Source organism: Nerophis ophidion, linkage group LG05, assembly GCF_033978795.1.
Source record: "Nerophis ophidion isolate RoL-2023_Sa linkage group LG05, RoL_Noph_v1.0, whole genome shotgun sequence".
Lineage (NCBI taxonomy): Eukaryota > Metazoa > Chordata > Actinopteri > Syngnathiformes > Syngnathidae > Nerophis > Nerophis ophidion.
The window spans coordinates 1,280,568-1,286,567 of record NC_084615.1 but is presented as its reverse complement, the minus strand read 5'-3'; the positions used below and the strand labels follow the sequence as shown (position 1 = coordinate 1,286,567).

The 6,000-nt window shown below is 39.2% G+C and overlaps 1 protein-coding gene across 4 annotated transcripts in view; it reads left to right on the top strand.

The window, feature by feature from the left end:
• nexmifb (neurite extension and migration factor b) overlaps nt 1–6,000 on the top strand; it is a 406,603-nt gene that overhangs the window by 384,369 nt on the left and 16,234 nt on the right. The window lies entirely within an intron of this gene.

Sequence of the window (6,000 nt, the reverse complement as noted above, 5' to 3'; positions counted from 1 at the left end):
GTGTGTGTGTGTGTGTGTGTGTGTGTGTGTGTGTGTGTGGTACACAGAACATACATTTTCACACTTGTATTAGTCAGTTTAAAAAAAGAAGGGTTTTTAAGCCTTTTTAAAAGCGTCCACAGTCTGTGGTGCCCTCGGGTGGTCAGGGAGAGCGTTCCACAGACTGGAAGCGGAGTAACAGCAAACCCGGTCTCCCATTGTTCATAGCTTTGTCCTCGGAGGTTGGAGGAGGTTAGATTGTCCGGAGCGGAGGTGTCGTGTGGAGGATGGTGTTCCATCCATCTTTTTGCGACCCCTTGTCCCCTTCTGTTTTGGTGAGTGTGCATTACATGGCTGGTAACTGTTACCAGGTACATATTGGGTGAGTAGTTGTGTGTGGTACACAGAACATCAATTTTCTATTAGCTCTGGGTCCAGTGGACCCGGACATCTTTTACGTAATAGAAATTTGTAGGGGGTGTATGGTGTGTGGTCATTACATTTTTATTCTGATGCATGTTTTTCACAGAAAATGAGCCAAAGTCAGTGAGTCTCTGTTTGAAAAGTTAATAAATTGTATAATTTTTCTTTTAATAAAAAAATGAAAACGGGTCCCACAGACCCGAACACCACGCAAGGGTTAAAGTATACAAATGAGTTTTAAGATGAGACTTAAATGCTTCTACTGAGGTGGCATCTCGAACTGTTACCGGGAGGGCATTCCAGAGTACTGGAGCCCGAATAGAAAACGCTCTATAGCCCGCAGACTTTTTTTGGGCTTTGGGAATCACTAATAAGCCGGAGTCCTTTGAATGCAGATTTCTTGCCGGGACATATGGTACAATACAATCGGCAAGATAGGATGGAGCTAGACCGTGTAGTATTTTATACGTAAGTAGTAAAACCTTAAAGTCACATCTTAAGTGCACAGGAAGCCAGTGCAGGTGAGCCAGTATAGGTATATATGTATGTATATATGTATATAAAGGTATATACAGTATAGGTATATATGTATGTATATATGTATATAAAGGTATATACAGTATAGGTATATATGTATGTATATATGTATATAAAGGTATATACAGTATAGGTATATATGTATGTATATATGTATATAAAGGTATATACAGTATAGGTATATATGTATGTATATATGTATATAAAGGTATATACAGTATAGGTATATATGTATGTATATATGTATATAAAGTATATACAGTATAGGTATATATGTATGTATACATGTATATAAAGGTATATACAGTTTAGGTATATATGTATGTATATATGTATATAAAGTATATACAGTATATGTATATATGTATGTATATATGTATATAAAGGTATATACAGTATAGGTATATATGTATGTATATATGTGTATAAAGGTATATACAGTATAGGTATATATGTATGTATATATGTATATAAAGGTATATACAGTATAGGTATATATGTATGTATATATGTATATAAAGGTATATACAGTATAGGTATATATGTATGTATATATGTATATAAAGGTATATACAGTATAGGTATATATGTATGTATATATGTATATAAAGGTATATACAGTATATATGTATGTATATATGTATATAAAGGTATATACAGTACAGGCGTAATGTGATCAGACTTTCTTGTTCTTGTCAAAAGTCTAGCAGCCGCATTTTGTACCAACTGTAATCTTTTAATGCTAGACATGGGGAGACCCGAAAATAATACGTTACAGTAGTCGAGGCGAGACGTAACAAACGGGGGGTTACTTTTTTAGAGGCGGTATAGTACCGAATATGATTCATTAGAGTCGTGTTACTATGCTAGTAAAGCCATACTGTACAACCCGAGTCCAACGTGGCCACTCCATCTTGAAATGGACACATTCCACACACAGCCTGACAGCTGCAGCCTCTCCCAGGTGGATGGCGTCCTGAATGTAATGAAAGCTGAGGCCAGTCTAGTCAGGCCCGGTCTGGCTTGGCAAGGGTGTCTAGCGTGCATGGTCGGCGGGTCCAGGCCGGCCTGCCAGGAGTGGATGTCGCTCCATATGGTCAGTGTGAACGCCGGTGCCAGATTGTGTGAGCAGTTTTCACATCCAGCTTCAGTTTTTTTGTTTTTTTTTCCCCTATTCAAAGACAACTTGTCCTACAAGAGTGACGGCCACATACTGTATGAGCGCCGCGTCCTGCGAGACGCGCGCTGAATCCTGGCAAGCGTGTTTTAAATGAGCTTGTTTACATCTGCCGGCGTACACCCAGACGTAACATTATGTCGCAGCCGCTGAGGGATTGTGTGGCTATGCACGTTCACATTTGACCTCTAAAGTCAAACATGATTTGTCAGCTAAAGTCATTGCCGTGCATGTGTGTGTGTGTGTGTGTGTGTGTGTGTGTGTGTTTGTGTACCTGTCTGACTGATCTGTAGCACATTCCGAACAGCTGAAGAGCTAATGGTCCAGCTGGAGACAGATGGCCCCTCGATAACACTTTACCCGCCGAGCCAACACGCACATACACCACTCACACACTCATTGACACACACGAATATTCCACAGACGAAGGGAAATGTTCATCTCACATAAAGCCAGTATGCATTTAATGTGTCTTTTTTTAAAGATCATTTGCTGGGTTCGGTTTCATGCACGGACATGGTGATTAATTAATCCATTGTATTTTTCACCCGTGTTAGGCAAGGGAAAGGACTATTAAATCATTTGTTTGTAATTTAGTGTTTTATTATTAACCCTAATTAAATATGGAGATATGGTGACGTACACCCTGGACAAATTACAGTGGGGCAAAAAGTATTTAGTCAGCCAGCGATTGTGCAAGTTCTCCCACTTCAAATGATGACAGAGGTCTGTCATTTTCATCATAGGTACACTTCATCTGTGAGAGACAGAATGTGAAAAAAAATCCAGGAATTTTTAATAATTTATTTGTAAATTATGGTGGAAAATAAGTATTTGGTCAACCATTCAAAGAAGGTTTTGGCTCCAAATCTCACGATACATGGCCCCATTCATTCTTTCCTTAACACGGATCAATCGTCCTGTCCCCTTAGCAGAAAAACAGCCCCAAAGCATGATGTTTCCACCCCCATGCTTTACAGTAGGTATGGTGTTCTTGGGATGCAACTCAGTATTTTTCTTCCTCCAAACACCACCAGTTGAGTTTATACCAAAATGGATACATGGATGATACAGCAGAGGATTGGGAGAATGTCATGTGGTCAGATGAAACCAAAATAGAACTTTTTGGTATAAACTCAACTGGTCGTGTTTGGAGGAAGAAGAATACTGAGTTGCATCCCAAGAACACCATGGGGGTGGAAACATCATGCTTTGGGGCTGTTTTTCTGCTAAGGGGACAGGACGATTGATCCGTGTTAAGGAAAGAATGAATGGGGCCATGTATCCTGAGATTTGGAGCCAAAACCTTCTTTGAATGGTTGACCAAATACTTATTTTCCACCATAATTTACAAATAAATTATTCAAAATTCCTGGATTTTTTTTCCACATTCTGTCTCTCCCAGTTGAAGTGTACCTATGATGAAAATGACAGACCTCTGTCATCATTTGAAGTGGGAGAACTTGCACAATCGCTGGCTGACTAAATTATTTTTTGCCCCACTGTATATTGTGGATAAACACTGTATTAACCTTGTAGATTGTTATAGTAAAACTAGGTTAAGCTTCGTCGTATCTGCTGTACAGATTGACTTTACAGAAGAGAAGTGTGGGCTACTTCTCTTGTTGCCTTATACGTGTTTGACTTAATTCAATGGATTTATATTCATGTTTGACACAGGGGCGTATAGAAGTAATAAATATATGTATATTTTTTTAAAGACTAGGGGGGAAATTGCAGGGACAAGAGTGGGATAAGACAGAGAGACAACAACAACAATATCATCATATAACATAAAGTCAATATGCATTTGATGTGTTTTTTTTAAAGATAACTTGGTGGGTTAAGTTTAATGCACCGACATGGTGATTAATTCATTCATTGTATTTTTTCACCCGTGTTAGGCAAGGGAAAGGACTATTAAATCATTTGTTTGTAATTTAGTGTTTTATTAGTAACCCTAATTAATTATGGAGAAAATTAACAATTATAGATGGTTCTGTTTTTATGGCACTGTAGTTGCAACACTAAATTGGCCCTGGTGTGTGAATGTGAGTGTGAATGTTGTCTGTCTATCTGTGTTGGCCCTGCGATGAGGTGGCGACTTGTCCAGGGTGTACCCTGCCTTCCGCCCGATTGTAGCTGAGATAGGCGCCAGCGCCCCCCCGCGACCCCGAAAGGGAATAAGCGGTAGAAAATGGATGGATGGATAGTTGCAATTTTCCTTTTCTTCTTTTTTTTGGTCCTGTTCAGCCACTTAGGCAAATATTCCATCCATCCATCCATCAATCCATCCATCCTTCCATCCATCCATCCACTTTCTACCACTTATTCCCTTCAGGAGCCTATCTTTCGTCCAGGGTATACTCTGAACGAATGGTATTGTTATTAAATACTACATTAACCTTGTTGATACATACTATATTAACCTTGTAGATTGTTATGGTAGAAATAGGTTAAGCTTCATCATATCTGCTGTATAGATTGACTTTACAGAAGAGAAGTGTGGGCTACTTCTCTTGTTGCCTTATACGTGTTTGACTTAATTCAATGGATTTATATTCATGTTTGACACAGCCAGACCGGAAGAGGAGGGGATGGAAAGAAGAAAAAAAAGAGGGGAAAAATGCGGGGACAAGAGTGGGATAAGACACAGAGACAACGTCAACATCGTCCGCAAATAAGATATGTACAAATATGATAGGATAAATGATAGCAAAGAAGCAGTTAGTGATGTAAATACTAATAACAAAAAGTAAATACTAATAACATAGACATGACAAGGAAAATGATTACACTACTAATGGCGCAATAAAAATACCTGTAAGGCTCCAGCACCCCCCCCGCCACCCTGAGATGGACAAGCGGTAGAAAATGAATGAATGAAAATCAAAATGACTTTTATACAGTACAGTTGTTTCAAATGCAACAATACATACAACTTGAATCACAAAAGAAAGCTGATAAATGGAGGGGAAGAAAGAGAAGCCAGCTATATTAACCTTGTAGATTGTTATAGCAAAATAGGTTAAGCTTCATCAATGTGCCGTGTTTTACCTAGTTTACCGACAGCCATCCATTCATCCATTTTCTACCGCTTGTCCCTCTGGGGGTGCTGGAGCCTATCTCAGCTGCATTCGGGCGGAAGGCGGGATACACCCAGGACAAGTTGCTACCTCATGGCAATGCCAACACAGATAGACAGACAACATTCACACACTAGGGACCATTTAGTGTTGCCAATCAACCTATCCCCAGGTGCATGTCTTTGGAGGTGGGAGGGGCCTATCGCCAGGTGCATGTCTTTGGAGGTGGGAGGGGCCTATCCCCAGGTGCATGTCTTTGGAGGTGGGAGGGGCCTATCCCCAGGTGCATGTCTTTGGAGGTGGGAGGGGCCTATCCCCAGGTGCATGTCTATACCACATATTTCTGCTCCAACTCTTAATGGACACATCTGCGTTCCCCTCCAAGGTTTCTCATTGTATCCCATTAGGTTGAGGTTTTTTCTTGAACCGAAGATGTCGTTGTGGCTTGTGCAGCCCTTTGAGACACTTGTGATTAAGGGCTATATAAATAAACTTTGATCGATGGATTGAACTTTTTTTTATTATTCTGTAACAGAAAATATTTAAAGTGCATCAATTAGCATGAAAAAAAAATCAACCTATTAAACATTATTTTTGACCAACTTGAACTATTTGATACTGAAAAAATGTAATTGAATAAAATTGATAAAGGTAATAAATTCATATTGATCATTTAAAGTGCATCAATTTGCATGAAAAAAAAAATCAGCCTCTCAAACATTTTTGGCCAACTTGATCCATTTGGTACCAAAAAAATTCAATTGAATTAACTGAATAAAGGTAATAAATTCATATTGA